Genomic DNA, 9,731 nt, shown 5'->3' with positions numbered 1-9,731 from the left:
ATTTTAAAACTTGGTAAAACACAGATGAATGATGGGAAGTGCATCACAATGTCATTATAGCTCAGGACAGGGCACTTGAAATGGGACCCAGGGCCTCACAGGTGCTGGGCAAGCACTCTATCACCGAGCTCTAACCCCAGCCTTTAACATTTAAATGAATAAATATTTGCAAAGGACTTGTAATTATGTCCCAACCGGTGTTGTATAAAGTGTGGAGTGAATGGATCAATTAGGAAACACTGTAGTCTTAACAATGTCAAAACCACCGTCAACAACAGCGGTCACTTAAATGACAACCTTTAAAGTCTAAAAAGTTTTTGGACAAGTAGCCGATTTGGATCCTCTCCTTTGTTAAATACCCGCCAATTAAAAATACTTACCAGTTTTGTGTGTGTGTGTGTGTGTGATGTACAGGTGAGCCCACCACAGCACTCGTGTGGGGGAGGGGTGTCCCAGGACAACTTTGTGGAGTTAGTTCTCTCCTTCCACCTTTTCGTGGGTTCCAGCGACTGAACTCAGGCCATTACACTCATGAGGCAAACACCTTTTCCCTCCGAATCCTCTCACCTGCCCTGACTTAGATCCTCTATAGTTTTTAGTTTTGCTTTTTGAGATAAGGTTTAGCCTGGAACTCTATGACTAGACTGGCTGTGAACTTAAGATCCCCTCAAGTTCTGGAACTCTGAGGATTGGCTACTGTACCAGGCCTGCCTGCTGTCTCCCTGATAGCTTCTGACCCTCTTTTTTATGGTATGTTTCATAGTAGGAACTCATAAATTGTGTTGATTTTCCATGAAAAATGTTTAAGACAGTTGTTTTATTTTTCACAACTGTTTGAAATTATCAAACAGATTTAGTGAGGTGACATTTCTGTGTGAGCTGAGCAGAGGAAGAGACCTAAGTGAGGCCACGAACAATCACACCATAGTGTGAGGTTAGGGGAAGTAAACATCACCAGGGTCTTCAGGAAGGAACTGATGCCCAGATGCCAAGCTGAAAAGCTTAATTACTGAAAGGGAGCAGAAGATAAAGGAGGGTATTTAAAACCCAAGGCTGCAGAAACAAGGCAGAGTCATGGGGCAGTGGGAGCCTTGGGCAAATTATTTGAAGCTTAAATTGAGGGTTTTTGTTTTGTTTTGTTTTTTAGGTAAGGTTTTGTTATGCAGCCCAGACTGGCCTCCATCCTCCTGCTTCAGTCTCCTGAGTGTTGGGATTACAGTATTCTCAGCCTCTGTAGATTAAGAATTTAGATTCTAAACCATAATTTGGGGGCATGATTTATGGTAGAGTGTTTGCCTACATAGTGAGGCCTAACTCTCATAAAAGAAAATCAAAGGGATCCCTAACAATGATGCCTACTTCTGGAGTAGTGTGTGAGACAGAGATGATCCTTAGTATTTATCACAGGGCCCGCTTACTTTACATGTGACATGCAATGGTACCTCACATCACATACAATGGTACAATATCTCACATACAATGGTAGTACAGTGTATCACATATGTTGCTACAGTGTATCATTTTTAGTACACATCTACTAGAGTTAGGGTTCTGGGAGGGAAATACATACATGAAATTTATTGGCCTAGTATGAAGTATTAGCAGCAGTAATGGAAAGGAGGGGACAGAGTCAAAGATGAGACACATTGGTAGGGATGTGACCTACTAATCAAGGTGAAAAATAAAAGGAATTTAAGAAAATGCCAGGATTTCAACCTGGGTTCCTAGGAGAGTGACAGTGTTCTTAAATGGTCCCAGGGAAAATTAACTCAGTGTGTGTGTGTGTGTGTGTGTGTGTGTGTGTGTGTGTATCTGTCTATCTGTCCTTCCGTCTGTCTGTCTGTCTGTGTCTGTGTATGCTGGGGATCTCACAAGTGCTAAACATGTACTGTGCCTTGTGTTGTACCCCCAGCCCCAGAATGTAACTTTGGCCAAACCTCAGAAACTATAAGCAACAGCAAAATGTTTTATTCCCGTTCTCTCATTTTGAAAGACATCTTTTTGGTGGGACAGTACGTAAATTCACAAGGACACTCGGTGGTCACAGTATTCTACTACCTTGTAATACGGAAGAATCTATTTTTGTCATGCTCAGATGTTACATCAAGCTTGCTTAAAAGGCACAGCACACCCCTTGCTCTAACTACTAAGATGCTGTTTATCTGTCTTCAAACATTTTAAACGACACGTGGACAGCTAGGCCAGGGACCTTCATGATTTACTGACTGTGACTCAGGCTTCCTGTCCATTTTGTGGGAAATGGCTTCAAGGAGGGGAGCTGTCCCCAGGGCATTAGTCTGAAATTTTGGTACCTGAAGTTTTGCTGGAATTGTGGTTGTAGGGGACACTGGTCTCACTCTTCTGTCACATCTTCTGTACCCACCTGGAGGCCACCAGGATTGCATGAAGTACCTAGAGCTTTTCTTAACAGCCACAGGCTTAGATTTGGGGGGTTTATTTTTTCTCTTTTCTTTTTCTCTCTTTTCTTTGTTCGTTCGTTAGTTCCTTCCTTCCTTCCTTCCTTCCTTCCTTCCTTCCTTCCTTCCTTCCTTCCTTCCTTCCTTTTTTAATTTTTTGAGACAGGGTTTCTCTGTGTAGCCCTGGCTGTCCTGGACCTTGCTTTGTAGACCAGTCTGACCTTGAACTCACAGAGATCTGACAGCCTCTGCCTCCCGAGTGCTGGGATTAACTTGAAGAGTTGGAGGTTATGTTGAAAGAATACCTTGTAATTAAATCATTTTTTCCTTTGTTTTTAAGCAGAACTATTGACCTTTAAATTTTAGGTGACATATTATTTAACATTTTTAGAAAAAAATTCATGTGTTATTTTCCAAAAGACCTCTGAACTAAACAAAACAAGATTTACTCTCTGGCACTGGAATAAGCAGAGGCATACTCGAAGTCAAACAGCTTTCTCCCTCCATCCCGGCCCACTGTGCTAATCCACTCTCTACTCTGGGTTTCCGTATGATACCCACCCTCATTCTTACTGAAGTCTCTTTCTTTGGTATCTGCTTGCTTTATTTCTTTGAAGTAAATTTAAAAAGTTTATCTACTCTAATTTTTTAGAAGGTATTTATTTTTATGTTTGTGTTTTGAGTCAGGGTCTCCCATAGCCTCGGCTGACCTGGAACTCACTATGTATAGCTGAGGTTGCCTTTGCGTCCCTGACTTGCATGCCTCCGCCTCCCGAAGGTTGGAATTATAGTTGTCCTCTAGCACAAGGGGCTTGAGGTTAATTTTTAATAGACTAGCTTTAAAAAGCTAGGCGTGAGACTTGGATGATTCTCTTGTTAGTGACCATCCGGCTGTCTCTTGCAGCATGCTAATGACTTTCCCGGAAACCCCTATTGCATGGTCAAAGAAGAGGAGGAGGATCAGAAGGAAAAGAAAATAGAAAGAAAACAAAAAGCCAGCTTGGCCTCACTGGCAACCGATTGGTACTTTCCCTGTGCAGATGGACCCTCAGAGGGCTGCTGCCTGAATCTGCCTCTTCTGCTGTCACTGGCGACAGAGGCTGTGGTTCCCTTGCTGAATGACGTAGTGAAGAGAAGAAGTTGAGGGAGTTGACCACAAGGTCTCCCAGGAGAGATCTCCCCACCCCGACCCCGTGTACTGAAGCAAGTTAGAAGTCCCCAATCCCATGTCCAGGTTTAAGTGGAAACAGTTAAAATGCAGACTACTGGGAAGTGATACAACCTATAAAATGATTTGGGACCTTTTCCACATACCAGAGAGAGAAAGAGAGAGCGAGCGCCATCTTTTAATGTTATCTGAACACTCTGGGCAGAGTATTAACGCACTATTTTTGTCTTTCTTTATCTGTTCTCGTATATGTTTATTAACAGTACAGTGGAGACAACTATATGAATAATTTCACCTAAACCTCCGAGTGACAGGATTTTTTAAATGATTTTTTGAAAGAAAGAAATTATGCTGGGCGGCAGTGGCGCACGCCTTTAATCCCAGCACTCGGGAGGCAGAGCCAGGCAGATCTCTATGAGTTCGAGGTCAGCCTGGTCTACAGAACGAGATCCAGGAAAGGCGCAAAGCTACACAGAGAAACCCTGTCTCGAAAAAGCAAAACAAAACAAAAAAAACCAACAAAAAACAAAAAAAAAGAAAGAAAGGTAGAAAGAAAGAAAGAAATGAGAAATGATATCCAAAGACGTTTCTGAAATGTCTTGGGTATTTTTTGAGTAACTGGAACCTATTGGTCGCCTCCAAACCTCATTTTCTCATATGCCACTAGCTGCCTGCTAGAGTGACTAACTGATCCCGTCCTAGCTTTCACAGCAAGAAAGGTTTTCATAAGTGGAAAGCATGACTTGAGTCCCAGAGCTCAGCTTAGCATCACTATAAATCATGTGTAAAATGTGACTCACACAGGTCTCCGTTCTTTCTTGCTCTGTAGAGGTCTGGTCAGAATCTTCCTTTAACTAGCTCCGTGGAGCACAACCAAGTTCAATTAGTGGATGATTTCTCAACTTGCAGAATAAAACACAGCTCCAACTGAATTGTTCCTTTTTAACAACTCAGTTGCCCTTCCCAAATTCAGTAACTGAGAAGCACTAAAGTCCAGCACACCAAGTTAGAAGAGATCCTGGGAGCTACCTGTCCTTCTGGGACGAAGCTGGAACCTTTTCTGAAAGCCCTGCCTCCATGGTAGCTGGGGCTCCATAAATTCTTGTGGTCCGGCTTGCCTTGTCTGGTAAGACACGTGGGGCCATTTGCACAGGATGTTCTTCCTCTCTTTCCCTCTCCCAGGAGAAAATTAAATATATGGGTCCATTAATCTGCGCTAGCCAGCCTCCATTGATAGGCGTGTTCCTGGGAAAGGTAAATTTGCAGCCCAGTGGTGACTAGTGTACAAAAAGGGACAGGATACCCAGTCCTGCTCAATTTCAGTAATTTTAAAGACCTGGGTGCTGGTGAAACAATGGGAATCGTTTTTTCTTAGGTTATTCTATAATTTGAGGGAAAGGTGTTTCTACAATTGTCAAAGTTATGCATAAATATTAAGGCCTAAACGAGGTGATCACAACCATTGAGACAACAACATCTGCTGCTCGCTTACCTTGGCTAAGTGGGCACTTTGTATAAAAGGGATGTCAACAGGTGTCACTGAAGTAAGATGATCTGATTCCATTCAGTATTAAAAATTATGGATAATGCTCTTTTGAAGTATTTTCAAATGTAGGGAAACAAAAAGGCAAGGCAGATTAGCTGCTGGAACTAGCCATTGTTTTATTTAAAGTGTTAACAATTACTAGAAGCAGCCTGGAAAACAGTTCTTAAAGCCACAGCAGAACTCAACACAGACAGATTTTTGGTGTGCGATGAGTTCATCTTTCTTTCTGAGTTAACTTTTTCTCCGGCATGGCTCATGTCTCTTTTTAGAAGTGAAAATGTTAGAACAGCGACGTTTGAGCCAGGCAGAGATGGGAGCTGAAGATGTGGGCATGAGCAGAACCGCTGTTAATATTCTCAGCAGGAGAGTAAATATTTAATGAAGGGCCGTGAAGAACAAGGTTGCAATCTGTTCTGACTAAATAGTGCGGAGAACAATAGCCGCGGAAAACACTCACTTTGGGTTTGAGGGAAATGAGACAGCACTTTCTGACTTTAGCATAGATGAACAGATACTTAAAACTTAAGGTTTGAAGTCCACACCGTGTAATTATATGTGCCATCAGCATGCTCCAGAAGGCTCCTAGTTTGTTTCAAATTCAGAATTTTCAAGTGCATTAAAAGCTGAGGGAGGGGTCCGGCTGGGTGTGAATTCCCAGCTGTTTAACAGCTCAAGCTTTCAAGGAACTTCTCTGCTAATTGGTCTAAAGTCAATTTAAGTTGTCATCACGCACTTGGGGGACTCGAAATGTTGGTTGGACTGAAGCACGTCGCACACAACTTCTGTAAGTCCCGGTGTGGATCGTTTTTCGAAGGATTACGGCCAGAGTAATTTAGTGACATAAAAACGGAAATATCAAGTTCTCAAGTGGAAACTATTGCTTCTTGGAAGCGGGAACAGTGGGATCAAAAACAAGATTTTGAACAGTATTGAAAAGTCATCAAGTAAACTTTCGCAGGAGGGAAAGATTTTCCTGCGGAATATTTACAGGGACGGAGTATGTTCGCAAGCAAGGATTCTGCGCTAAAATGTGCCCAGCTAATCATAAGTCCTCTTTTTTTCTTCTGTAATTTCCTTTTCAAAAAGCCCGTGAGGGTGTGTGTTCAATAGCGTGGTTAAATGCAGGGGAAGAGGTCTCAGCAGAGAAAATCAAGACCAATTGCCCGCAAGCCTTGGGACACGTTGTAACGAAATGTTACTGTGACAATCGCACTGAATAAAGCCTAAACGCATTTAGGGATTGCATATATGTTTTAATAAAACCTGGATCTAAAAACAAAAGGCGCATACAATCAAACGGCCTCGAAGAGGCTCGGGAAGTAACGTAAGATCAGCGGGCAAACAACCGTACAAACAGAAACAAGAGGAAAACTCAACTCACAAGCTGAACATTTTAATGCCTTTACAAAAGGTAATCAATCAGAAACTGTCATCCTCTTGCAACAGAACCTTCCAAACCGGGGTTGGAGAAAAGCCAACAGTGTTTTAATCCGCTCGTGACGTGTAATTCTGCTCCATCTTGAAGCATAATTTTCTAATATGTTTCAGAAGTGGAAGGGAGACTCGAAAAGACTAAGAACGTTGAATAAAATTTCCGCTTCTAATAAGAATCAGGCGGGAGAAAAAGAAGTCGCGGAGCCTTTTATTCTTCTTCTTAAAGACCTCGGCTGGAGCTCCCAGCTGCACCGAAGTCTCTGTGGCGCAATCGGTTAGCGCGTTCGGCTGTTAACCGAAAGGTTGGTGGTTCGAGCCCACCCAGGGACGCCCTAGTTTTTACGAGGCCAGCTTCGCCTTCTGCCTGTGTGTTCGTTTGTGGTGTCAAATTCAGGCAACAAACTGAAGTCTAAAGCCAGCCCTCCCCCACCTCTCTGTCCTCAGCGACGCTTGCTAAACTCAGCTTTCCGGTGCTGGTAAATTCAGAAATCAGCTCCGTCTTTGGTGCATTTATTTGTTCCACTTTTTCTAACGTGCTAGTGCTAGACATTTGGAGAAAATGGAGTAAACTTGAAAAGGGGGAAAAAAAACCTAAAATACTTTCCCAATTAAATCTCTAAAAATGAGAATTTGAAGTGAAAAAATTAAAAGGAAAAGTACTTTCATATTTTGCTGACACGAAGTGCCAAACCCTCCCAAAATAGTTACTTTGGAAAAGCAACTAGTTTTATCTAATAATTTCTGCCTTGGGTACAGATTATAGAAAATTAAAGCCTGTTTTAAGAAAAAGGCAAAATTTGGTGTATCAGCCATCAGTAGACACCTGCCTACAGTACCAGTTTCTTGAGAAGCTGAGGCAGGGGGAATAACTTAAACCCTGTCTGTCCAAATAGAAAGCAAAACAAATTAATTATTTGAAAATCTTATTCGTGCGTGCGTGCGTGTGCGTGTGCGTGTGCGTATGCGTGTGTGTGTGTGTGTGTGTGTGTGTGTGTGTGTGTGTGTGTGTGTTTTCTTTATTTCCCCTGGGTTCACATAGTAATTCTAATCCTTTTAAGTCGCTGCAACTGAATCCTATAGGCTGAGTAACTTATAAGAAAACAATAGCTTAGTTTACACTTGTGAAGAATACGGAGAAAGGGAAGAAGTTCTAGGGCTGAAGCTGGCCCCGGGGGTCTTTTTCTAATTGGACTCTGCAGAGACTCAAGACAGTGCAAACAACACATGCTGGCACAGGGCCAGCATGCAAGCCCAGGTCTCCTTACACAGCTACCAACGCCCCCATGAGAGGGGAAGCCGCCCTCGTGACCTCCTGTGGTTCTCATTACCTCCCAAGGGTTCCATCTCCCAATATCATCCCCACAAGACTTCTGGGCTTAAGTTTCCAAGACATGAGTGCCAGGGGACACACACAAACAATAGCAGTAATAAAGGCTGGTGGCCACTGAGTGCCTCCTACTCGCCAGGCATTGTTGCAGTCTCACAGTCCTTTAAGGTCAGACTCACTGATGTTACTGACGTAGATGGGCTCCCTGAAGCTCAGTACAGTGGAGCCACTTGCCTGAAGTCAACGGTTAGTGCTGAACTCAGGTCATCAGGCATAAAGGCCCATGCTCTTCACTGCCCTCCTCCTAATTACTAACTTGATTACTTAATTTAAAACCAATAGTGGTATTTAATCACCTTTTTAAACATGAAGTTTCATTAATATTTTTCTCCATATGTCATGTGGGGAGTTTGAAACTTCATAGAATGTAGAAGGACGTTATTAAATTACATGTTTATCGTGTTGCTCAATTTTATTCAAATGAGATTGGTCCTGGATTGTGGAATCCTCACATGAACTGGGGTCTCTAGGTAACAGTTTGGTGGCATTTAAGTTGGAGGGGGCAGGCAAGATTGAAAATACAGGCAGATTGGAACAGGCCGGGCAAAATATGGAGGAGAAACAGAAAGGCAGAGTAGGACACATCATGTAGTCAGGCCATGAAGATAGCCTGGCACCTAGGGGTCCTTTCCCCAAGGCTGGTGTTCAAGAGCCACCCACAGAATCCTCATCCAGAAGGCTTCTGTGAGATGCGGTAGGGTTCACATCTGACAGGCGCCCTAGGTGGTCGTCTTCAATTTGATCTTAAGTTTCTAAGTATATTCTTCTCTTCCTGTTGGGGAATGAATGGGATTAGAGGCCAGGAAGTAAAGAGGGAAGGATGGATGAGGACGGAAGTGGAACTCTGAGAACAGAACTTCCCTCTCATGGAAGCGGCTGACCTTATTGTGTGGGCAAGGGCTGAACACATTGTCTCCCTCAGGACCATGGCATACAACGGGAAAGGCAAGAAACATTTTGGAAACTTGGCTTGTGTATTTACAGACGAACTGGCTTTGCAAAACCTTAGTGCATGTTTGGTTATAGGTATGGAAACAAATGCTACTTTTAGATAACTTCATTTGACTCTTAATATCTTCATTCTGTAGTACCAACCAAGCCCAGCCACATGCTGAGACCACTTCCAGCACTCACTAAAGGCTGAATGGCACTCAAAAGGCTATGCTGGGTGGCTGGGTAAGTAAACACACTACTAATATGCTAATAGTTGTATACTTAAACCGCATATGTGAAGTCGGAGGGAAATTCACTAGAACAGCATTGCAAACTCCTGAAGGAATATGATGCCATAGTGTCCGGGAAAGGAAAACATACAGACAAAACAAACCCAGATAATCCATAGGTAAAAATCACAGGTCTGTCATTAAACAAATCATCCATTTACACTATATTTGTATGGCAAGTGTCTATGTAGTAGAGTTTGTGAGAAACCATACGGCTAGTGTGTCTTCCTTTTCACCCTAACCCTGTACCTGCTGTTCTGTGGCATAAGGGTTAAGGGGGAAAGGATCTGAAGAAACAGTTTCCTAATTTTTTTTTTGAACATTCCTAACTTTTGAATATACTCAGTATAATATACTGAGTTTTTATTTAATTTCTTCAAAGTTTGTTAGACACTGTGATGACCGTTCTTGGTTGTCAACTTGACTACATTTGGAATTAACTAAAACCCAAGTGTGGGTCTGGAGAGATGGCTCAGCAGTTAAGAGCCCTGGCTGCCCTTCCAGAAGTCCTGAGTTCAGTTACAAGCACCCGGGTGGTAGCTCATCACCACCTCTG

At 42.8% G+C, this 9,731-nt stretch overlaps 1 non-coding gene across 1 annotated transcript; it reads left to right on the top strand.

Moving 5' to 3' along the window:
* Window positions 1–6,821: 6,821 nt before the first annotated feature.
* Trnan-guu (transfer RNA asparagine (anticodon GUU)) lies at window positions 6,822–6,895 on the top strand. Its single transcript has one exon. It is a non-coding gene; the product is annotated as a tRNA-Asn (tRNA).
* Window positions 6,896–9,731: the final 2,836 nt, after the last annotated feature.

The sequence above is a fragment of the Peromyscus californicus genome, unplaced genomic scaffold (genome assembly GCF_007827085.1).
Source record: "Peromyscus californicus insignis strain IS unplaced genomic scaffold, ASM782708v3 Scaffold_8__1_contigs__length_139910024, whole genome shotgun sequence".
NCBI classification, from domain to species: Eukaryota; Metazoa; Chordata; class Mammalia; order Rodentia; family Cricetidae; genus Peromyscus; species Peromyscus californicus.
This window is presented reverse-complemented; position numbering and strand designations above follow the sequence as displayed.